The sequence below is a fragment of the Pseudophryne corroboree genome, chromosome 10 (assembly GCF_028390025.1).
Source record: "Pseudophryne corroboree isolate aPseCor3 chromosome 10, aPseCor3.hap2, whole genome shotgun sequence".
NCBI lineage: Eukaryota > Metazoa > Chordata > Amphibia > Anura > Myobatrachidae > Pseudophryne > Pseudophryne corroboree.
Genome location: NC_086453.1, coordinates 230,002,613 through 230,028,857, shown reverse-complemented (window position 1 = coordinate 230,028,857; position 26,245 = coordinate 230,002,613). Strand labels below are relative to the sequence as shown.

The 26,245-nt window shown below is 48.2% G+C and overlaps 1 long non-coding RNA gene across 1 annotated transcript in view; it reads right to left on the bottom strand.

Annotated features, from left to right (window-relative positions):
• LOC134965455 (uncharacterized) overlaps positions 1 to 20,802 on the bottom strand; it is an 82,350-nt gene extending 61,548 nt beyond the window's left edge. Inside the window, exon 1 of the long non-coding RNA XR_010188373.1 lies at positions 20,414 to 20,802. This is a non-coding gene — a long non-coding RNA (uncharacterized LOC134965455). The remainder of the gene's footprint in view (positions 1 to 20,413) is intronic.
• Positions 20,803 to 26,245: the final 5,443 nt, after the last annotated feature.

Genomic DNA, 26,245 nt, shown 5'->3' with positions numbered 1-26,245 from the left:
AATTGTATACCACCTAACCGTGGTTTTTTTTCATTCTTCTTTATACATACATAGTTACATAGACATCTTCTCTTTATCAACCAGTCTATATTAGCTGCAGACACAGTACAGTACGGTAGTTCACGGCTGTGGCTACCTCTGTGTCTGCACTCGGCAGGCAGTCCGTCCATAATTGTATACCACCTAACCGTGGATTTTTTTCAGTCTTCTTTATACATACATAGTTACATAGACATCTTCTCTTTATCAACCAGTCTATATTAGCTGCAGACACAGTACAGTACGGTAGTTCATGGCTGTGGCTACCTCTGTGTCTGCAGTCGGCAGGCAGTCCATAATTGTATACTAGTATCCATCTCCATTGTTTACCTGAGGTGCCTTTTAGTTGTGCCTATTAAAATATGGAGAACAAAAATGTTGAGGTTCCAAAATTAGGGAAAGATCAAGATCCACTTCCACCTCGTGCTGAAGCTGCTGCCACTAGTCATGGCCGAGACGATGAAATGCCAGCAACGTCGTCTGCCAAGGCCGATGCCCAATGTCATAGTACAGAGCATGTCAAATCCAAAACACCAAATATCAGAAAAAAAAGGACTCCAAAACCTAAAATAAAATTGTCGGAGGAGAAGCGTAAACTTGCCAATATGCCATTTACCACACGGAGTGGCAAGGAACGGCTGAGGCCCTGGCCTATGTTCATGGCTAGTGGTTCAGCTTCACATGAGGATGGAAGCACTCAGCCTCTCGCTAGAAAAATGAAAAGACTCAAGCTGGCAAAAGCAGCACAGCAAAGAACTGTGCATTCTTCGAAATCCCAAATCCACAAGGAGAGTCCAATTGTGTCGGTTGCGATGCCTGACCTTCCCAACACTGGACGTGAAGAGCATGCGCCTTCCACCATTTGCACGCCCCCTGCAAGTGCTGGAAGGAGCACCCGCAGTCCAGTTCCTGATAGTCAGATTGAAGATGTCAGTGTTGAAGTACACCAGGATGAGGAGGATATGGGTGTTGCTGGCGCTGGGGAGGAAATTGACCAGGAGGATTCTGATGGTGAGGTGGTTTGTTTAAGTCAGGCACCCGGGGAGACACCTGTTGTCCGTGGGAGGAATATGGCCGTTGACATGCCAGGTGAAAATACCAAAAAAATCAGCTCTTCGGTGTGGAGGTATTTCACCAGAAATGCGGACAACAGGTGTCAAGCCGTGTGTTCCCTTTGTCAAGCTGTAATAAGTAGGGGTAAGGACGTTAACCACCTCGGAACATCCTCCCTTATACGTCACCTGCAGCGCATTCATAATAAGTCAGTGACAAGTTCAAAAACTTTGGGTGACAGCGGAAGCAGTCCACTGACCAGTAAATCCCTTCCTCTTGTAACCAAGCTCACGCAAACCACCCCACCAACTCCCTCATTGTCAATTTCCTCCTTCCCCAGGAATGCCAATAGTCCTGCAGGCCATGTCACTGGCAATTCTGACGAGTCCTCTCCTGCCTGGGATTCCTCCGATGCATCCTTGCGTGTAACGCCTACTGCTGCTGGCGCTGCTGTTGTTGCCGCTGGGAGTCGATGGTCATCCCAGAGGGGAAGTCGTAAGCCCACTTGTACTACTTCCAGTAAGCAATTGACTGTTCAACAGTCCTTTGCGAGGAAGATGAAATATCACAGCAGTCATCCTACTGCAAAGCGGATAACTGAGGCCTTGACAACTATGTTGGTGTTAGACGTGCGTCCGGTATCCGCCGTTAGTTCACAGGGAACTAGACAATTTATTGAGGCAGTGTGCCCCCGTTACCAAATACCATCTAGGTTCCACTTCTCTAGGCAGGCGATACCGAGAATGTACACGGACGTCAGAAAAAGACTCACCAGTGTCCTAAAAAATGCAGTTGTACCCAATGTCCACTTAACCACGGACATGTGGACAAGTGGAGCAGGGCAGGGTCAGGACTATATGACTGTGACAGCCCACTGGGTAGATGTATGGACTCCCGCCGCAAGAACAGCAGCGGCGGCACCAGTAGCAGCATCTCGCAAACGCCAACTCTTTCCTAGGCAGGCTACGCTTTGTATCACCGCTTTCCAGAATACGCACACAGCTGAAAACCTCTTACGGCAACTGAGGAAGATCATCGCGGAATGGCTTACCCCAATTGGACTCTCCTGTGGATTTGTGGCATCGGACAACGCCAGCAATATTGTGTGTGCATTAAATATGGGCAAATTCCAGCACGTCCCATGTTTTGCACATACCTTGAATTTGGTGGTGCAGAATTTTTTAAAAAACGACAGGGGCGTGCAAGAGATGCTGTCGGTGGCCAGAAGAATTGCGGGACACTTTCGGCGTACAGGCACCACGTACAGAAGACTGGAGCACCACCAAAAACTACTGAACCTGCCCTGCCATCATCTGAAGCAAGAAGTGGTAACGAGGTGGAATTCAACCCTCTATATGCTTCAGAGGTTGGAGGAGCAGCAAAAGGCCATTCAAGCCTATACAATTGAGCACGATATAGGAGGTGGAATGCACCTGTCTCAAGTGCAGTGGAGAATGATTTCAACGTTGTGCAAGGTTCTGATGCCCTTTGAACTTGCCACACGTGAAGTCAGTTCAGACACTGCCAGCCTGAGTCAGGTCATTCCCCTCATCAGGCTTTTGCAGAAGAAGCTGGAGGCATTGAAGAAGGAGCTAAAAGGGAGCGATTCCGCTAGGCATGTGGGACTTGTGGATGCAGCCCTTAATTCGCTTAACAAGGATTCACGGGTGGTCAATCTGTTGAAATCAGAGCACTACATTTTGGCCACCGTGCTCGATCCTAGATTTAAAGCCTACCTTGGATCTCTCTTTCCGGCAGACACAAGTCTGCTGGGGTTGAAAGACCTGCTGGTGACAAAATTGTCAAGTCAAGCGGAACGCGACCTGTCAACATCTCCTCCTTCACATTCTCCCGCAACTGGGGGTGCGAGGAAAAGGCTCAGAATTCCGAGCCCACCCGCTGGCGGTGATGCAGGGCAGTCTGGAGCGACTGCTGATGCTGACATCTGGTCCGGACTGAAGGACCTGACAACGATTACGGACATGTCGTCTACTGTCACTGCATATGATTCTCTCAACATTGATAGAATGGTGGAGGATTATATGAGTGACCGCATCCAAGTAGGCACGTCACACAGTCCGTACTTATACTGGCAGGAAAAAGAGGCAATTTGGAGGCCCTTGCACAAACTGGCTTTATTCTACCTAAGTTGCCCTCCCACAAGTGTGTACTCCGAAAGAGTGTTTAGTGCCGCCGCTCACCTTGTCAGCAATCGGCGTACGAGGTTACATCCAGAAAATGTGGAGAAGATGATGTTCATTAAAATGAATTATAATCAATTCCTCCGCGGAGACATTGACCAGCAGCAATTGCCTCCACAAAGTACACAGGGAGCTGAGATGGTGGATTCCAGTGGGGACGAATTGATAATCTGTGAGGAGGGGGATGTACACGGTGATATATCGGAGGGTGAAGATGAGGTGGACATCTTGCCTCTGTAGAGCCAGTTTGTGCAAGGAGAGATTAATTGCTTCTTTTTTGGGGGGGGTCCAAACCAACCCGTCATATCAGTCACAGTCGTGTGGCAGACCCTGTCACTGAAATGATGGGTTGGTTAAAGTGTGCATGTCCTGTTTTGTTTATACAACATAAGGGTGGGTGGGAGGGCCCAAGGACAATTCCATCTTGCACCTCTTTTTTCTTTTCTTTTTCTTTGCATCATGTGCTGATTGGGGAGGGTTTTTTGGAAGGGACATCCTGCGTGACACTGCAGTGCCACTCCTAGATGGGCCCGGTGTTTGTGTCGGCCACTAGGGTCGCTAATCTTACTCACACAGTCAGCTACCTCATTGCGCCTCTTTTTTTCTTTGCGTCATGTGCTGTTTGGGGAGGGTTTTTTGGAAGGGACATCCTGCGTGACACTGCAGTGCCACTCCTAGATGGGCCCGGTGTTTGTGTCGGCCACTAGGGTCGCTAATCTTACTCACACAGCTACCTCATTGCGCCTCTTTTTTTCTTTGCGTCATGTGCTGTTTGGGGAGGGTTTTTTGGAAGGGACATCCTGCGTGACACTGCAGTGCCACTCCTAGATGGGCCCGGTGTTTGTGTCGGCCACTAGGGTCGCTAATCTTACTCACACAGCTACCTCATTGCGCCTCTTTTTTTCTTTGCGTTATGTGCTGTTTGGGGAGGGTTTTTTGGAAGGGCCATCCTGCGTGACACTGCAGTGCCACTCCTAGATGGGCCCGGTGTTTGTGTCGGCCACTAGGGTCGCTAATCTTACTCACACAGCTACCTCATTGCGCCTCTTTTTTTCTTTGCGTCATGTGCTGTTTGGGGAGGGTTTTTTGGAAGGGACATCCTGCGTGACACTGCAGTGCCACTCCTAGATGGGCCCGGTGTTTGTGTCGGCCACTAGGGTCGCTTATCTTACTCACACAGCGACCTCGGTGCAAATTTTAGGACTAAAAATAATATTGTGAGGTGTGAGGTATTCAGAATAGACTGAAAATGAGTGTAAATTATGGTTTTTGAGGTTAATAATACTTTGGGATCAAAATGACCCCCAAATTCTATGATTTAAGCTGTTTTTTAGTGTTTTTTGAAAAAAACACCCGAATCCAAAACACACCCGAATCCGACAAAAAAAATTCGGTGAGGTTTTGCCAAAACGCGTTCGAACCCAAAACACGGCCGCGGAACCGAACCCAAAACCAAAACACAAAACCCGAAAAATTTCAGGCGCTCATCTCTAGTCCAGATATCCACATATAGAAAGCCAAATTAAAGGGGCACTCACCAGTAGATTTTGCACTTAAAATAGCACTGATTTTAATTCATACTTATCAGAACATCTCAAAAGAATGGTTCAATCGACGTTTCGATCCCTCCGGATCATCATCAGGATATACAACACATACAGCTCTTACAGCAGATTAGATCTGTTGATAAAATAAATCTAAGAAACACAGCGCTTTATGATTATACCACCAAGAAATCTGTTAATTACTAACAAACACACCAAATCCCTGCTGCTCCCACCGGTGGTACTGTTCCACCAATTACTAGAAAGCACAAATGATATTAATCAAGGGAGCGCTGGAACAGGGTCAATTTGTATCACATATTTATTACAATCCACATATAAACAGCAGATAAAAACAAGAATAATATCCGGATATTAAAACAATATAGTGCACTTAATATCTAATCCCATGCCCTGAGCTCAAATTAATAAATGTCTGTTCATGTAAAAAAAGGTCCGTTCAACCTCCGCTTGTTCACATTGATTGTAACTAACTGTAGCCACGTTGTGATGGAAATAAGATTAGATTAGATACAGAAGTCCCTTTTGTAACCAGCCAAGTTGTTACAGTCACTAAAGAAACTCTTTGATGCGTAGCGGAAGGGGGAGAGCGCTGTGTAGTGAGTGTATGCACAGCGGTATGCTACGACCCCTTATAAATCCCAGCCGCAGCGCGTCTCAAAGGGATACTCACAGCCACCTCGGCTTCCCTTGGGGTGCGGACCACCTTTGCTCGGTCCCGCTATTGCTTTGTCCCCAGTCGCAAATCTCATCAGCACTCTATGTGGCAACGGGATCAGTTTGTAGAGCAACTCCGGGCACCGGAATCCAAGTAGTTGTTATGATTCCAGTACTTCTGACCAGAGGAGATCGTATGGCTGAGGTCAGAGTACTGGGAAGATATGCTGGTTGTGGGAGCAGGAAAGCCTAGTAACCCCTGGCGCCCTAACTCCGTTGTCTCGCCCGTGTTATCAGAAATCCCCTGCGAGACTATGGTTGCTTGAGCCCATGGCAGCCGCGTTCGAAGGGCGGATTATGTCTGCCCAACCCCGATGCCCCCTCAGGTCTTAATGGGAGACAAAGGGAAATCCGAGACAGGGTGATAACAAGGGGCCCTCTGACTAAGCAACCAGGCCAGGGGTTACAAGCTAACTAACTAAATCAAAAGGTATGTGCGGACTAGCCGCCAGGGAAAAGGACAACCAAAGATCCACTGATCCGTTACTCCTATCCAGCACCGCTGGATACCAGAGTGGATCAGGGAGAGCGGAATCCTCCGCAAAAGCTCCAGGACACAAATATACTAAATAATAAACAGTAAGCGGACAAGCCGCAACACACGGCTGCGCTGTGACTCACGAACACCACAGGATGTTAAAGGTGCTCAGTCAGACTCCAGGAAAAGATGACAAATCTCTGAGTACAGGACCACTGAGGACAGGAACAACCGGCTTGAGCAGGACTGGATACTTTCTGCAACTGACATAGGCAAACAGGAAGCTGCCGACACCGACTTTCAGAACTGGAGGACAGGCAGAATCCACTGGAACTCAGGGTAGAACACGGGATCAGACACAGGGACTGACACAGGAATCAACACAGGGACTGACACAGGAATCCACACAGGGACTGACACAGGAATCCACACAGGGACTGACACAGGAATCCACACAGGGACTGACAGGAACCAGCTCAAACTTAAAGCAGACTGCAACCCAAGGAATATCATCAGCATCTGCTAACTGCAGTGAGCCAGCATATATCAGAGAGGCCTAATTAATTATCTCTTGCAGCTGGCCTGCTGCACGACTAAGCTGACAAGATGCAATCAGCAGCCAGATGAGGCTGAACACATGGGAACAAGCTGCAATTGCACAGACTCACCAGCGGCAGCAGACAAGAGTAATCCAAAACAGAGCAATGGGAAATCCTGGCATGCAAGACAACTAAATAAACATAAAATAGGAATGAACCACTACCTGTGGTTCATAACAGTATCCCCTCCTTAAGGGTGAGCTCCGAGCACCCCATGACACCCACGGGGAACATAAACAGAAGTATAACATGAAATACAGAACAAAACTGCAAAACAGGAATGAGCCACAGCCGTGGCTCATAACAGTACCCCCCCCTTGAGGAGGGGTCAAAAGACCCCAAAATTCAGACTATCCAGAACAAGGGATACAAAAAAAAAAACCTGACACATTGGTCTAACAGACACGAAAACAGAAACAAGCTGCAACCACAGCTTGTAACAGTGCCCTCCCCTTGATGGTGGCCACTGGACACAAGACAAGGGAAAAAAAATCTTTTTTTTTTTTTTTTATATCAAGGCAAGAGTCAAAAAATTATTTCTTTTTCTTCTTCTTCTTTTTACAAAGCTCTTTAGGTCTGACCAAGGTAATTCCCCAAACATTGTCTGAACTGATGGTACCACCCAGCAAGGCTGCGTTCAAATCAGAGACAGGTCTCTTACCCTTGGGAGCTGAACTTTCTGGTAAAGTACTATTATTAGAAGAAGTAGTCAGAAAAGCACATCCTGCAGTCACAACAACGGGCTGAGACTCCTGTGCCGAGTTTACAGTATTTTGTGGACTCTCAGCAGACAAGACGGGTGACTTAGAGGAACCTGAACCAATTTCTTTGGAACCATATCTTTTAATAATTGCATCACTGAATGCTGGGGGATCCTGAAGAATGGGATCTTCAGCTTTCATTAGGCTGGTCGCCCACTCAAAAGGCTCTCCTCTAAAAGAATAAATAAGATAGAGCACAAGGTTCTCTGGAGTGATGCCCAGAAATGGTCTAGACAACATAATAATGTAATAGTGTTTGTAAAGCGCCAGAAATTGGGCTAAGTCCCCATCAAAGATTATGGATGTTGAGATATCAGAGTCAGGATCTGTTTCCTTCTCATCTGACTGACTGGAGTGCTTTGCTAGGACCTGGTCACTATTGACCTTACTCGAGGCTGAGACTCTCTGAACCCCACCCGGGGCTGAGACTCTCTGAACCCCACCCGGGGCTGAGACTTTCTGAACCCCACCCGGGGCAGTGACTTTCTGAACCCCACCCGGGGCAGTGACTTTCTGAACCCCACCCGGGGCAGTGACTTTCTGAACCCCACCCGGGGCAGTGACTTTCTGAACCCCACCCGGGGCAGTGACTTTCTGAACCCCACCCGGGGCAGTGACTTTCTGAACCCCACCCGGGGCAGTGACTTTCTGAACCCCACCCGGGGCAGTGGCCTCCGGGAACCCCGCTGGGGCAGTGGCCTCCGGGAACCCCGCTGGGGCAGTGGCCTCCGGGAACCCCGCTGGGGCAGTGGCCTCCGGGAACCCCGCTGGGGCAGTGGCCTCCGGGAACCCCGCTGGGGCCAGCACCTCGGATTCTTTTACTGGGACCGGGTCGTTGGCCTCCCTGACTGGGATCGGGCCATCGGCCTCCCTCTCTGAGTCGATAATAATCGAAAGTTCTCCCGGGACTATGACTTCCGGGACTTTTGCTGAAGCAATAACGTTCAGATCCTCCACTAATGCTATGCTTCTTAAGTTCTTTCCTGGGGAAGCGACTTCTAGACCCTTCTTTGGGGCTGCGTCTCTCGAGACCCCACTTGGGGATATTACTTCAAAGATCCCTTCTGGGGTTTTGCTTCTCGAGTTCCCTTCAAGAACTATGGTTTTAGATACCCTTTCTGAGGTTGCGCTCCCCAAGTCCCTACCTGGGGTAACAGCTTCTGAGACCCCTTCTGGTATGGAAACCTGAGCTACAATATTTGATGTCCCTCTATAAGCTTGGGCATCGGGTACCGCTCCAGCACTCTGGGCATCGGGTACCGCTCCAGCACTCTGGGCATCGGGTACCGCTCCAGCACTCTGGGCATCGGGTACCGCTCCAGCACTCTGGGCATCGGGTACCGCTCCAGCACTCTGGGCATCGGGTACCGCTCCAGCACTCTGGGCATCGGGCACCACTCCAGGACCCTGGGCTACGGGCACCACTCCAGGACCCTGGGCTACGGGCACCACTCCAGGACCCTGGGCTACGGGCACCACTCCAGGACCCTGGGCTACGGGCACCACTCCAGGACCCTGGGCTACGGGCACCACTCCAGGACCCTGGGCTACGGGCACCACTCCAGGACCCTGGGCTACGGGCACCACTCCAGGGACTTGCAACTCCGCTTCCACAGGAACCTCAAGAGAGGAGAGAAACATTCTCTTTTGATTCCTGAATCTATAATGGGGCTCCCTTGCCCAAGGACCCCAATTATAGGACAGAGAGCTTTTTTGTGTGGGTTGTGTGACAAGTACCTCTGCCACAGTAGAGACAGGAGTAGGTCTAGTATCATGACTCAACTTGGCCAGAGGGCAAGACTCGTCACCACACTTTGGCTTGCGCAACTCACAGGTCTGCAGATAATGGCCTAAACCCCCACAATATAGGCATAAGTTTAAGTTTCTGCGACGCAGACGCTCCTCTTCTGAGAGCCTGGGCCGCAGAAAACTTTTAAACTTTTTCTCTTCAATTAAACCAGAGGATTCTCTTGTCACCATACTGTGAACAAGAGTCTCTTTAGAGATAGATGTACTCTCAACGACTTCTGGCAAAATAAGCAAGATTTTAGTCAGAAGGTTTTGCAGTTGCTTTAGGGATTGCTGCAAAACTTCTAGTCGCTCTGGTCTCAAAGCACTGAATACAGAGTTCAGGGCTGCGAGAGATGCCTGCAGGGCTTGCATAGTAGACATAGGAGGATTTAAAACTAGACAAGACAAGACAAGGCAAGACAAGGCAAGGCAAGGCAAGGCAAGACAAGGCAAGGCAAGACAAGGCAAGGCAAGACAAGGCAAGGCAAGACAAGGCAAGACTAAATTTTGCTAAACAAAACAAGACTTTTTTTTTTTTTTTTTTTTTTTAAACACCGGACTGGATTCTAAACACCGGACTGGATTCTAAACACCGGACTGGATTCTAAACACCGGACTGGATTCTAAACACCGGACTGGATTCTAAACACCGGATTGGATTCTAAACACCGGACTGGATTGGATTCTAAACACCGGACTGGATTGGATTCTAAACACCGGACTGGATACAGCACACTGAATTCTAGACAGGACTGGATTCTAGACTAGACACTGGACTGGGCCAAAAAAGAAAAAAAAAGTTTTATTTCTTTTTTGTGGTATGGCTGATGATAATGTTATGATTCCAGTACTTCTGACCAGAGGAGATCGTATGGCTGAGGTCAGAGTACTGGGAAGATATGCTGGTTGTGGGAGCAGGAAAGCCTAGTAACCCCTGGCGCCCTAACTCCGTTGTCTCGCCCGTGTTATCAGAAATCCCCTGCGAGACTATGGTTGCTTGAGCCCATGGCAGCCGCGTTCGAAGGGCGGATTATGTCTGCCCAACCCCGATGCCCCCTCAGGTCTTAATGGGAGACAAAGGGAAATCCGAGACAGGGTGATAACAAGGGGCCCTCTGACTAAGCAACCAGGCCAGGGGTTACAAGCTAACTAACTAAATCAAAAGGTATGTGCGGACTAGCCGCCAGGGAAAAGGACAACCAAAGATCCACTGATCCGTTACTCCTATCCAGCACCGCTGGATACCAGAGTGGATCAGGGAGAGCGGAATCCTCCGCAAAAGCTCCAGGACACAAATATACTAAATAATAAACAGTAAGCGGACAAGCCGCAACACACGGCTGCGCTGTGACTCACGAACACCACAGGATGTTAAAGGTGCTCAGTCAGACTCCAGGAAAAGATGACAAATCTCTGAGTACAGGACCACTGAGGACAGGAACAACCGGCTTGAGCAGGACTGGATACTTTCTGCAACTGACATAGGCAAACAGGAAGCTGCCGACACCGACTTTCAGAACTGGAGGACAGGCAGAATCCACTGGAACTCAGGGTAGAACACGGGATCAGACACAGGGACTGACACAGGAATCAACACAGGGACTGACACAGGAATCCACACAGGGACTGACACAGGAATCCACACAGGGACTGACACAGGAATCCACACAGGGACTGACAGGAACCAGCTCAAACTTAAAGCAGACTGCAACCCAAGGAATATCATCAGCATCTGCTAACTGCAGTGAGCCAGCATATATCAGAGAGGCCTAATTAATTATCTCTTGCAGCTGGCCTGCTGCACGACTAAGCTGACAAGATGCAATCAGCAGCCAGATGAGGCTGAACACATGGGAACAAGCTGCAATTGCACAGACTCACCAGCGGCAGCAGACAAGAGTAATCCAAAACAGAGCAATGGGAAATCCTGGCATGCAAGACAACTAAATAAACATAAAATAGGAATGAACCACTACCTGTGGTTCATAACAGTATCCCCTCCTTAAGGGTGAGCTCCGAGCACCCCATGACACCCACGGGGAACATAAACAGAAGTATAACATGAAATACAGAACAAAACTGCAAAACAGGAATGAGCCACAGCCGTGGCTCATAACAGTAGTGAAGCCCCTCTTACGCGTTTCTCCGCCCACAGGACCGGCGGTTTCGGCCCTGTGGGCGGAGAAACGCGTAAGAGGGGCTTCACTACTTGGATTCCGGGACAAAGCAATAGCGGGACCGAGCAAAGGTGGTCCGCACCCCAAGGGAAGCCGAGGTGGCTGTGAGTATTCCTTTGAGACGCGCTGCGGCTGGGATTTATAAGGGGTCATAGCATACCGCTGTGCATACACTCACTACACAGCGCTCTCCCCCTTCCGCTACGCATCAAAGAGTTTCTTTAGTGACTGTAACATCTTGGCTGGTTACAAAAGGGACTTCTGTATCAAATCTAATTTTATTTCCATCACAACGTGGCTACAGTTAGTTACAATCAATGTGAACAAGCGGAGGTTGAACGGACCTTTTTTACATGAACAGACATTTATTAATTTGAGCTCAGGGCATGGGATTAGATATTAAGTGCACTATATTGTTTTAATATCCGGATATTATTCTTGTTTTTATCTGCTGTTTATATGTGGATTGTAATAAATATGTGATACAAATTGACCCTGTTCCAGCGCTCCCTTGATTAATATCATTTGTAGATCTGTTGATATGCACCAGTATCAAAACAGTCAATGCCTAACAGGCCCCTTAAAATAACTTCAGCACATCCAAAAAAAAAAGCGGCATTATCAATAAACCAATTGCAGTTCCCGGACTAATCCATTATTATAAAAGGGGCAATGTATAGAAATAGAGTATCTTATATATTATATAAAGGGCAAAAATCACAAAGTTGCCCTGTGATGGTGGTACTTACCACAAGTGAGCAGTGAAGCAACTTTTTTTTGATAGGGGCTATGACAGTAAAACCATAGAGGGATGCCTCACCAGAGCACGCAAAAATACACGTAAGCATGCACTGAAACAAGGTGACCGGATGATCTTTGTCACTCAATATGACCAGAAGTCATCAAAAGTTGCCAGATCCATCAATAAACACTGGCCAATTGTCTCTACAGATTCGTCACTAACCATGTTTAATGCCAAGAACCCAATGATGGCATACCGCAGGGGAAGAAACCTTAAACAGCTCCTGATGCACCCCAGTAGATCAAAAACTCTGGAGGATAATACATGGCTAATGACGCAGAGACCTGGCTGCATTAAAAGTACTGGCTGTATTACCTGTCGATCGATGGTGCCTGGGACCAGTTTCTCGCATCCTCAGACTGGAAGGCCAATCCGGATTCGGTATAAGCTACACTGTCGCATGGACCATGTGATCTACCTACTCACCTGCCCGTGTGGTTTATCATATGTAGGGTGACCAGCTGCACATTCCGGGAGCGAATGGCCAACCATAGGATGACGATTAGACAGGCTCTCTCTATGGGGTCAACCGATAAACCGGTCGCGCAACATTTCTTGTCAGCTGGGCATCAGATGTCTACCCTACAATGCCGCATTATTGACTGGGTACCGCCTTTGCCAAGGGGCGGGGACAGGGGACTTGTCCTTAAAAAGTTGGACTCAAGATGGAACTATCGCCTGGGAACAATCTCTCCTAATGGTGTAAATTAAAATAACTCTCTTAGTGCCTTTTTGCGCTAAAGTGAGGGTTTCCTTATACTTAAGATTTTTTGCAACAGGATATTTTTGTGATTATTAGATCTTTTTGCCCTTTTTTTGATCTAAGCATTTTTTGCCAACACACTCTCTTCTATTTTTCTTGTTTTCTTTTTTAGGTCACTATTTTTATCTATATGAATATACATTATAAAAAAAATATATTTGTATATATCAGAGAGCTTTGCCTTTATGTATTTCTCTATTTATGTCTTGAGTGTAGGTAATTTTACCTTTATCTTACATAATGTGCGTCACGTATTTCCGTGTAGTAGATTGTGATATTTAACTTTTGTGTAGTAATTTGTATGTATACTTCCATTGAACAGGCCCCTTGTTACTGACAGCACAATTCAGATTATGATTGAGCAATTTATTTGTTGTTATCAACATGGATGGCGTTTTTTGTTCAAGCGCCGCCATGCTAGTTTGAGAAAGATATCTATATAGGCATTCATATACATTTCATTAACTGTTTGCCCTGTGAGCTATTTCCGTTATGAATTTACCCTTTAGCGGTTAATTGGTTGTCATGGCTACATAGGTTGCCAACACAGTTTGGATTAAAGACTAGTGGGTGGGATCTGCTATTGTTCCAGTCGTTACCGCGTGAACTTGCGCTGCCCACGCTTCTGATCCACTGTGGTATTGAGAAAGTCGCGACCGAAAGTGACGCGGATTTGACACGCGCGTGATGTAGGAAGTCCAGTGCTTGCCACCTGTACCTGGTGGAACGCACATTGGCAATGCCGTGTTGCCAATCCGCGACCGGAAGTGACGCGGGCATCATGGAGCCTGAGCGACTTGCAGAGGAGATGGCCAGACTGAATGCCGAAATGAAGGCAATACTCCAAAGAAGTAGACAGCTGGCTTTGCAAAGACAACAGCAACAAACACCTGCCACTGCAGAGGTGGAACAACCAGGACACAGTAGTGATGAAATCCCATCTACTGGCCCACAAACACAAGAAGAGGCTGTTGTGAGGTCCCTGGCTGAGGAACATGTGGCACAAAATGAGGAATATTCTGGGCCAACAACCCAAACCCAGCAATCTGAGCCACAAAGTCAAGAGGAAGGTGGAGACACTTCTCAGGCTAATACATCGCAGGCAACAGGCAAAAGAGAAGACGCCAACCACCATTTACAAAGAGGGACTTGGGAATTCTTGTCCCACAGGCCATTGATAGAATCCATTTTAGAACTAAAAACATGTGTGCTGGGACAAAGGACCGGATCTGGAGAGAAATCACAGACTGTGTGAATGGTGTTGGCCTAATTGTCCCCACACCACAGGACGGTAAGTACATACTGAGCCACAGTGTCAAACACTATAGTATGCATTAACTAAGATTTAAGCAGCAAATTCAAAGTCATGTTGCCTATAGCAACCAATACTATGACATGTGCTCAAAAAGTTTGCATCACATTTACTTACGGTTATTTTCTTCTCCTTTCACCCAAACACCAATACATGTGTAGTTGGGCTGACTTCAAGTCTCGCCTGAAACTGAAAAAGCCTGCGCACTGGAACACATCGAGGGCCACAGGGACAGGGGGAGAGCCACTCCCTGAGACTGTGGAGTTTACAGACCTGGAGGAGCTAGTGATGGTCTGTGTGTCCTATGAGGAGGTGGCAGGTGTGTCCGAAATGGACACGACACACCTGCCAGGGAAGGTAAACATGCCTTGGAAGGTACAATTTGAAGAATATATTGACAACTGTTTACTGTATAAAATTGAACATTTGTAGTAATATGATTATAATATAACTTTTTTTTTCAAAACACAGCACAGGAGGGGCATCTCACTGAGGCTGAGGAGGGGGGAAATAGTGACACATCCAGTGTGGGCCAGGAAGTACCACCAGCCCAGCCCCACACTGGCGCCCCCCTCCTCCAAAAGCACTCGCCCGGAGATTCTGGCAGAGATAGTCAGCCATGGAGTAAGAAACACCGAATTCCATGAGCAGATGATCCGGGAGGTACGTGAGATGTCCTACAGCCTCACTGACCTGACCACCTGTGTGCACCAAGGCATGTGTGACATCAACTCCTCTGTCCTCCTGTGACACTTGGGGTAAGTATCACGTGGAAAGTTACAATTTACAGGTAAGTATTAGGGAGTAAGTTTCCCTGGCAATTCACAATATAGTTCAAATTACAATTGGCACAGACATTAATTACACAGTTGCTCCTCAGTAGTTTTTATTCAGCTGGAACGCTTCTGGGTAACCTTTTCTCTACTGTAAAGCTTAGAAGTAGTTATCACAATTTATATTAACACTTTGTGCATGCAATACACATTACCACAAAACATTACAGAATGTATTATCCACCACCAACAATCTTAACGAACTAATAAAAGCAACAAAAGTAATAACATAGATATTGCATTACTAGTGGGGCCCCATGTACTTGTTTATGTCCATTAAATAGTTCATGTTGCAATACTCAGTCATAATAGCTATAGCTCCTTATTCAGTGATCACAGTTTTGAAAGTTTACAGTCTTATATAAAATATGTAGCTCTTGCAGTACTAGACTGACTGAAATACAAAGAGCAAGGCCACAGTCAGACAGCCTTGCTACTCTGTAACCAGGCCCGCCATCAAGGGGGGATGGTGGGGACTCCAATCCCGGGCCCTGGCTGAGAGGGGTCTGGGTGGCAGCAATGAGGATAGCGGGGACAGGCCAGCTGCCTGCGCAGTGCGCACCAGCAGGGCAGGCAGCCACGGAGGCACACAGAGTAGCAGTGTGTATTCTTTCTATTCTGCTGGCCGTGAGCCAATCGGAGCTCACGGACCGGCAGCTCCTGATTGGCTGCCAGTCCGTGAGCTCTGATTGGCTTGCGGTCGGCTGAACAGAAAGAATACACACTGCTGCTCTGTGTGCCTCCGTGGCTGCCTGCCCTGCCGGTCTGCACTGCGCAGGCAGCTGGCCTGTACCCATGATCCTCATTGCTGCCACCCGGGACCCCTCTGGTAAGCTTTGGGGGAGCTACGGGTCAGGAAGGGCCCTTCCAAGCTGGTCAGTCCCAGGCCCAGAGCCGGCGCTAATCGCTCAGCAAAGGGATGCAGTGCAGGGAGGCGCCAAACTGAAGAGGCGCTCAGCCTCTCCCAGCTCTGCATCCCTGCTGCTGCCAGCTGCCGCTGCGCCTGTCACACTGGATGACAGGTAGCGGCGCTGGCAGCGAGCAGCGCGGCTCACCCCCCTGCTCCTCCTCCTCCCCAGACAGCGTGCACGCAGTGTGCGGCCTAGGCCCACACACAGCGCCGCTGCCACTGACATCCGGAGTTGCCTAGCAGGTTGGGGCGTGGCCTAATCGCGGGAGCCGTGGCCACGCCCCTTTATAGGAAAAATCGTTTAAAAAACAGTATTTGCAGTACAGAGCAGGGTAGGTGTAGTCTCTGAGCCCCCAGACCTCAGCCCCTGAGCCCCTCAGCCGGGGTCAATTTAGAGGGGGGAGTGTGATCACTGTGATCACAATCCACTCACCCATACAGGAACAATAACAATAGCAGCAGCCTCTCTGCCCCACTGCAGCATGTGCTGTGCTGCTAACATGAGAGCTGCTGCTGCTGCCCAGTAAGGTGGGAGGGGGTTGGGAGTGCAGGGGACCAGGGCCCCTCTGGGCCCCTCCATCATTCCCAGGCCCAAGTAATTAGTACCCACTCCCTCCCCCTCTCTGGGTCACTGACAACATCCTACAGAGCCACTGGAGTAACAGATCCTGTGAGAAACCGGAGAAGAAGGAAGAGGAGGAGCAGCACCCGAGCCGGAACCTCCTGCAGGTACCGGGGCCGCACTGTGGAGGAAATGAGGGCTGTACCTGGCATAGGGGGTAATTCAGAAATGAACGCAGATCGCTGCATACGCATCCGGATCTACGTTCATCTCTGCACATGCTCAAGGCCGCCCTGCCGGACACAACTGTGCAGTGTAATGTGACTAGCGGACACTACTGTGCGGTGTAATGTGACTAATGGACACTACTGTGCGGTGTAATGTGACTAGCGGACACTACTGTACATTGTAATGTGACTAACGGACACTACTGTGCGGTGTAATGTGACTAACGGACACTACTGTGCAGTGTAATGTGACTAACGGACACTACTGTGCGGTGTAATGTGACTAACGGACAATACTGTGCGGTGTAATGTGACTAACGGACACTACTATGCGGTGTAATGTGACTAGCGGACACTACTGTGCAGTGTAATGTGAATTGTGACTATTCTGTGGCCCCTATATTTTTGGCTTTTCCCCCTGCTGGGGGAAGTGGCATGTGTAAAAGGGTGCTCTACCTGGCGCAAAGTGTAAAAGGGAACTCTACCTGGCTCAGTGTGTAAAAGGGCGCTCTACCTGGAATAATGTGTGACTGGCTCTACCTGGTGCAATATGTAACAGGGGGCTGTATCTGGCGTAATGAATATAAGGGGCACTACCTGGCGTAATATATATAAGTGGTACTATTGTGTGGTGTCATTTTGAATAGTGTTGACCACTGTGCATCATAATTATTTTACGTCCCTATATTTTCGGTAATTTTTTTATGACCGTATATTTATGGATCTTGAGGGAAGTGGGGGGCACCAAAATGTCTAGTTACAGCTCTGAGGATGAGATAGGTCACATTTGTATTTGTAGATAGGCGCAAAATTGATAGGTTGCAGGAGGGCGCCGAACACCCTAGCACCGGCCCTGCCACGCCCCATCATTACTGATGGCAGTCCTGCCTGTAACTACCTCCATATAACTTCTGTGACAAAAGTATCTGTCCTTAGCTGACAGTTTCCCTGTATAGGTGTGTGACAGTGACGTCTATAAATTGCAAGTCGAGAGAGAGGAAGTACTGTATCACTATGCTCCATGCAATGCTGATGATCCTTTAACTGCAGATTAACAACTGTAGTCAGTTAAGGTGTCCTTGGATAAAACTAGCTGCTGATTGGAATTGCATTTATAAAGTACTTATGCAACTTTATGTTCCAAAACTATGCGTGCCTGTAGCATTTGAGCTAAGATACAATGTAAGCAGCTAAACTATCTTTTGTCCCTGAGGAAGCTTGTGATGTGTGCAGGATCGGTGCTAGAGTGTTTGGCGCCCCCCTGCAAATAATACATTTGCGCCCTCCCATCCGTAAAAAGGGGCAACGCGCACTGCAAAAAGGGTGTGGTCACACAATGGAGGGGTGTGACCACAATGGTACCCACAATTCAAATTACGCCACACAGTATTACAATCTTATCCACATTAACCCAAACTTAGTGCACCTGATTCATATTATGCCACATAATAGTGCCCCTTATTCACATTTAAAATTGATGACAGGGCCAGTTCTAGATCTTGAAGAGCTCAGGGCAACAGTTTCCTCTGGCCATGCTCAGAACAGGGACATTGTGAGCCGAAGGCATGCGGCAAAAAGATAGGGCCACAGATTAGTACCAGTTCACATAACCTCACACAGTAGTGTCCATTAGTAACATTACACCACACAGCAGTGTCCGTTAGTGACGTTATACCGCACAGCAGTGTCCGTTAGTCACGTTACACCGCACAGCAGTGTCCGTCATTCACACTGCACCGCACAGCAGTGTCCGTTAGTCACATTACACCACACAGCAGTGTCCGTTAATCACATTACACCGCACAGTAGTGTCCGTTAGTCACATTACACCGCACATCAGTCTCCGTTAGTCAAATTACACCGCACAGCAGTGTCCTTTAGTCACATTACACCGCACAGCAGTGTCCGTTAGTCACATTACACCGCACAGTAGTGTCCGTTATTCACACTACATCGCACAGCAGTGTCCATTAGTCACATTACACCGCACAGTAGTGTCCGTTATTCACACTACATCGCACAGCAGTGTCCATTAGTCACATTACACCGCACAGTAGTGTCCGTTAGTCACATTACACCGCACAGTAGTGTCCGTTGGTCACATTACACCGCACAGTAGTACCCTTATACACCTTACGCCACAGAGGAGAGCCGCTTATACACATTACGCCAAAGTAGAGTCCATTATACACATTATGCCTGGTACAGCCTATTATACACATTATGCCAGGTACAGCCCATTATATACATTATGCCAGGTACAGCCCATTATATACATTATGCCAGGTACAGTACATTATACACATTATGAAGGTCATTGAGACCCCACTGCAATAGTGGCTCTCAGCGCTGTTTGCCAGTGGCAGCAAACTGTGCGTGCGCAGTGGGTGTGAGGCCATACACATTGCGGTCGCTTCCCCAAAGGTTGCGACCACAATGTGATTGATAGGCGACAGCGTAGCGGAGTTAAGGTGTTGCGGGGGTGACGCCAGAAAAACGGGGGCCGGCCGGGACGTCACACAGAGCTGCTCCGAAAAAAAAATGGCTGCTGACCAGGCTGCGCTGCCAGGGGTCAACCTTAGATCAGATGCTTCCTCAATCAAATTGCAGATGCATTGGGAGGCGGCGCCACACATGCTGGGTGGCCTTGCCTTGAGCTGGGCAGCCCTCAGCATGTGAAGAGATAAACGCAGATCTGGCTGCATATGCAGCCATCTGCGTTCATCTCTGAATAACCCCCTATGCCAGGTACAGCCCTCATTACCTCCACTGTGCAGCCCCAGTACCTGCAGGAGGTCCCGGCCCGGGCGCTGCTCCTCCTTTCCCTTCTCTGCCTCCGGTTTCTCGCAGGTTCCATTACTCCAGCAGCAGCGGCTGTAGGATGTCGGCAGTGAAGCTGAGGGGGGGCGGAGGGGGGGGGGTGAGGGAGCGAGTACTAATTACCCGGGCCTGGGACTAATGGAGTGGCCCAGCACAGACCCTGGTCTGCCGCACTCCCACCACCATCCCTCTTTACTGGGCAAAAGCATAATCTCTCATCCTGGGAGCACAGAACATGCTGCAGTTAGGCAGAGAGGCTGCTTCTAATGCTGAGCCTCTGCCTGTTCCTGTACAGGTGGGGAGGGGAGGGGGGGGGGGTGATCACACTGATCACGCTCCCACACCGAATTGACCCTGGCTGAGGGCTGGAGGCTCAGGGATCATCAGGCACTACAAAGATTTTTTTTTTACTTTTTCCATAAGGGGGCGTGGCCACACCTCCCGCGATTAGGTCACGCCCCCAATACAATTTGGAGCACGGGATGTCAGCGGCGGTGGCAGCGGAGCTGTGTGAGGGGTGAGTCTGCACACTACCTGCAGTCTCTCTGGGGAGGAGGAGGGGGAGGGAGCCACGCTACCCACTGCCAGCGCCACAACCTGTCATCCAGTCTGACAGGTGCAGCGGCAGCCGGCAGCAGCAGGGTATCAGTGCAGGGAGAGTGCCCCTTCACCTGAGCACCTCCCTGTGTTGCATACCCTTGCTGAGCAGGTAGCGCCGGCCCTGGATGTATGGCTAGTGCAGCAGTGTTACCGACCTGTGTTACAAGGGTTATGTTGGCCTCAATTAACCATCATATGCTGACCTCTGTCTGCAGCTGCAGCAAGACACTGTCTCTGCTCTTCCCACCGTCTGTTACTCCAAAGCAGGGCTACCTCCAGGGCTGTCCTTCAAAAGGGAGGGTAGGCTGCGTGGCCTAGTTTCCAGCTACACAGTCAGTAGTGCCCATCACTGTTCTGCTCTGTCAGATGCCTGTCAGCCAGCACCATTAGAAGCAGTGGGATCCTCACAGGAGGCTGGTATTACTGATTGGCTGCTACAATGAAGATCTCAGGTCACCGGGAATAGAATCTGGCTTTTCATAAGCTGTACAGCACTCCTGTCACACACCAGCAGCTGCCTCTGCTTCAAGTTGCTGCTCTGAGTCCTCCTAAGATGGCTACTGCCCAACTGCCAACTGTCTCTGAAGACGGCTGCAACTGCCACTGCACAAGCTGTCTCTCTCATTGGGCCAGATGTACTAAGCTTGAAAAGTGATAAATATCACTGTGATAAAGTACCAGCCAATCGGCTCCTAACTGTCATTTTTCAAACACAGCCTGTGATATGGCAGTTAGGAGCCGATTGGCTGGTACTTTATCACAGTGATATTTATCACGTTTCAGGCTTAGTACATCTCCCCCTCTCTCTGGGCGGGATGTACTATATGTAATCGCCGCCCCTCGCCGCCTACCGCAGTGATACTAATCGCATATGTACTAACATATGCGATTAGTATCGCAATGCGGTATAGGAGACCCCCGCGATGATGTGTGCAGGGGTCGGCGGGGGTAAGCACGGGTCTCCGTCACCTCCCAGACCCGGGAGGTGACGTGTTCAGAGAGTCCCCGGGCTCCTCCTCCTCCCCCCTGCAGCCCAAAGTAGATAAGGCTGTGCTGCGGGGGAGAAGGAGGAGGGGGGCCGCAGCAGCTCAGTGACACACAGGTATGCTGGGGGGAGAAGGGTCATCGTGAGCGGCGCGGGGGGGGGGGGAGCGGCGGGATGTGGCGGTAAGAATCCCATAGGCTTTTATAGGGTATCGCCATAAAAAGATGGCGATACCCTATGGGGCGAAAACGCGGCGGTCGGGGGTTAGTACATACGAAAATGCGGTAAAACAGGGTTTTACCGCATTTTCCTTTTAGTACATCCCGCCCTCTCTCTCTGGGATCAATACGCCTGTTGCTTATTGGTCAGTGTCCCCATGCCAGACACAGCACTCAAGGCACAGGTAGCCCTATCCCTGCTGTAAGTTTAATAGAGTCCAGTCAGAAATGCATTCAGCAGGGGAAGGGGCACAAAAGTCACACTACGGCTTGTGGCAGCTATGATGGGGTGTCTCCACGCGTGCTGGCTTCACTGGGTGCATAGTCCCTTATTATACACTGACACCAATGCATGTTGTGGCCACAGAATGGCTGACGACATACCCCACTGTCACCAATGTATAAGCGGCATAACATACAGGGCATCTTACGCATTTATATCTATATATACTATTACAATAGATCAGGTGCATATATATATATATATTGGGGCGTGGCTTGCTGACGTGTGTGGTCGTGCCCCCTCCTGCCTCGGTGGCTATCGACGGGTGACGGTGTCCCGACGTGCGGCGGCTGTCTTCAGCGGTCTAGCGGCACGGGGCTGAGGTCCTGTCTCAGGAGATCTGCCGGAGGTTTGGAGAATTGCCGGGGGCATATGTGTTTTAAATCATGTGGTATTAAGCCCACAGCGGATTTTGTTCTGGTACGGGCAATTATCGTTGTGTTTTAAACCGCAGTGTTTTGTGTGCTTTTAAAAGTAAAAATTGACTCTGCACTATGGAGCGCCCCCCCTGTCTTTCTTTTTAGATATCTGTGTTCCCGTGGAATTCCGGGTTATTTGTGACGGCGGGGGAGCTGCGGTTCTATTAAAAGAAGGACATTGGTGCATCCACTCTCCTCTGATTAGAGAAGTGACTTTTAAGCTGCACTGGCTTAAGACTTTTTATTCTGACTGAGCGCATCTGATTATTTTTTATTAGTATATATATACATACAGTATAAATATAAATAAGGCACTCCACAGTAAATCGGTAAATGTACAAGGGGAGAAAATTATTTTGGTGGTGTGCCACACTCCAACTCAACAACACAATTGGACAAGGCATACAGACCATCGCTGGCCTCCTTGGCCAGAGTCTCAGGGAGGCTCCAACACCTGGCCCATCCCCTAACCCTGCCCAGGAAGAAGTTCCCACTGGGCAGGGCCCTCGAAGGTCAGTGCGCAGACCTACCACTGAGCAACATCCCCTTCAGGCTGGGCGAAAAAAGAAGAAAAAATTATTTCTCTGCAGATGCGGACACATTGCCCAGCGCCCATGTTGTTTATGTTCTAAAATGCTTTATCAATGGCTTGTGGGACCAGAATGTCAAACTCCCTCCTGCTGAATGTGGTTTGGCATCTTCTCTTTCTGTTCCCAGCCTGTGATGCATTAGCCACCTTCCTCTTCATATTGTGGTCTTGATAGTTGGGTTTGGGTACTGTGGCCAGAATCTTCCTCAATTTGCCCCACATCTTCCTCAGCCAGGGTAATGAGACCAGTCTCTTGTTGTGTTTGATGGCCAGTAGATGGGGTGACTTCACTACTTGGTACCTATTTTGTGCACAGGCAGGTGTTTGTTGCTGTGCCATGTTATGTTATGTTTGTAACAATATATTTTTTCTTTACACAACATGATGTAATTTTCTTTTGCATAGTAAAAAACAAAAATAAATAAAAACACTTTATTGTCAAATTGAGTTTTGATTATTGTGGGTGTGGGTCAAGTGTTTTATTGTAGTTAAATATAAAAATTTTAATTTTTATGTTTGTGTCAAGTCCCAAAAAAACATGGGAGGTTGCTTATATAAACACAAAATTTATACTTCACATGTATCTTGCTCATTAGACAATAGAAGACCAGTCATCTGTTTGGTTACTATGGGCAACCAGCCATCTTAAATAGAACTCACATCTGACCTAATTAATCCATAGGAATATATTAGCTAAAGCATGAGTTACTAACATGATAGGTCAGTGTGCATTATGGTGGGAATGTTGTTATATGAAACACACAGCAAATGTAGGAATCCGTAAAACATGCCATGTATGTGGGTTTTGTTAAAAAACATTTTTAGAACAATTTAACCAAAAAAATACTACAAATGATACACAAACAAGAGATGTTGGACATGTGCAATACACATGTAATTGCTAATAATAAACATGTGTGCTGGTTGTGAGTTTGTCATTTGTTTGAAAAGTTTAACCTAATACCATTTCCAGGGAGTGTTAAAGTACATACCATCTCAGAAAGAGCCAGAGCTGCAATGGCCTCTTGATGTGTCTGCATTGCAAACAGCTGCGTTCCATTGCCAATGATTAGATAGGTGCGCCCTTTCAGTCACCTGTGCCGAGTGTTCGCTAGCTGTGCACAGCCCTAGACTTACTCGGCAGCTGCGAACGCCTGGTGTGTACTGACAACGATCACCTCTGCAGCATTGCGATAACTACGCCTGCAGCCCTTAGCATACTCCCCCACAAAAAAGATGTCTACCCACCTTCATGCCCCTTTTCGCTAGCCTGTGAAGCCATACCCCCGCACTGCCTTCAAAATGCCTCTTTGTCGTTGTGTGGCTGCAAACTCAAAAAGCGTGTGTATTTCTGCACATTCATCGTACGGCGGCCTTGGCACATGCGCATTATCACTTTGCGAGTGTGCATTTAGCTAGTTCCCGCGGCTTGCAATACAAAGATTTGCTACGATCAACTCAGAATGACCCTCATAATGTTGATATTTTACGGACAGTAGGCCTAATTTATGTTTGTACACGAATGCAATTGCAATTGCGCTTCTCTAGGCTACGGAACTGCTAATGTTAGCAAGTGAAGTTGCCGCTCACTGAAATGAAGAGACGCCTACCGGAGCCATCTCAGACTCATTCACAATTGCATACACATTCGCAACCTATATGCAAAAATGAGAAGCATCGGAGTTAAGGGTTGGTCTATGGCTGCGCAGACTGGTCACAGCAGTAGTGGCACAGGCGCCATGTTTTTGTGCTTATGAGCTCGCAGCTGACAGCAGATACACTCCCGAAAATAACCATGACACGCCCGCATTTTCCCAACCACTCCCCGTAAACTCCCTGTTATCACTTCCAAACGGTCACTTCCTGTCAATCACTTTTCCATGAAATCCTCTTTGCTAGCATGATTGCAGCGACACCGTCACACATGCGTACGGCGATCGCAGCACATGCGCAGTCTACCGATAATCGCTCCATTATGTGATAATTGGCCATTTCGTACAAACATGAATTAGGCCCACTGTTATATTACCCAAGGCATCCTTTGGTAATGTGGAAAATTGTATATTCTGTTAGTATTTCCATTGTTATCTCCACATTAAACTTAGGATAATTAACGAAGAAACATGGTCTGAGTCAGCGTTGCTGTCTGTGGAATTATCTACACACGCAGATTCAGTGGGTGCAATTGGGCAACAGCTGGCCATTCCTGGGAACTCCCTGGAAGCATAGGTGTTTCTATAATGAGTGCAGTGTTTGCGGTGCACATGGGCCCCTGGGTCCAGGGGGTCCACACCGCACACACTGCACCCATACATTATACTTACCCCTCTGGAGTCCTGCAATGGCAGCCCTGCTATGCAGGCACAAATCACTTGGAAAATGGCCACCGCTGCCATTTCCGAGTGACTTTTGCAAGCGCACTGAAGGTCTCCCTGGGAACAAGGTGCGGGCGCCATGTTCCTGGACACCTGAGCATACGCAGTAGACTCTGGAATCATTTAGATCTGATCACAGTAGCAAATTTGTTAGCAAATGGGCAAAACCATGTGCACTGCAGGGGGGGGGGGGGGAGATATAACATGTGCAGAGAGAGTTAGATATGGGTGCAGTGTGTTCAAACTGAAATCTTAATTGCAGTGTAAACATAAAGCAGGCAGTATTTACCCTGCACAGAAACAATATAACCCACCAAAATCTAACTCTCTTTGCACATGTTACATCTGCCTCCCGCTGCAGTGCACATGGTTTTGCTCATTTGCTAACAAATTTGCTGATGCAATCAGATCTGAATTAGGCCCTTAGCTTCAATATGGCTGTAGAGTTTGGCATTAAGGGTTTAGGAGCAGAGGTCATCCCCGAAAACCATGATAGTAGCTGATGCTGGCCAAGGCTACATATAGTCCAGCTGCTCCGCAGCCAGGCAGTGACCCTCACGTTATTTTTTTTATCTTCAAAAGCGATTAGACTTTCTCTAAATATTGAGATGTTCTGATTTAAGCAAGAAAAAAAGCATTTTGTTTCCCCCAGTACCCTGAATGAGATCAGTAACCAGATTTAAATCCTACACAATATTAGAAGAGATCTTGGTTACATATATTTGCGCAAATGTATGAATAAGCCCCCAAGCCGCATCAAGGCCTCTCTGTATACTGGGGGTCCCTAGCACTATATCTAGGTGCAGGCACCCCAAAAATCAGCATAAGTCAGAAAGCCCAGGGCAGCATACCAGTGAAAAAAAATATAGTGTTAATAAATTAGTGTTAGGAAGTCGAAGCTATATATAGAAAGTGATGCAAAAATAATGAGATGTAATTAAAATAAATAGTGTTAGTGAAGAAATTAGTAAGTGATAAGTGTTAATAGAATGTAAAGGTATGCCACACTAGAGCCATCCAGCCCAGCCAAACCAGGGGCACCGCACCCCACACCTCCATTGCCCCAATCTGGGACTTAGAAATACCCCTCCCTTGCAAGAACCTGAGTGATATCACTAAGCTAATTGACCATCTACCACTATATATGTATGTACTGATTTAAACAA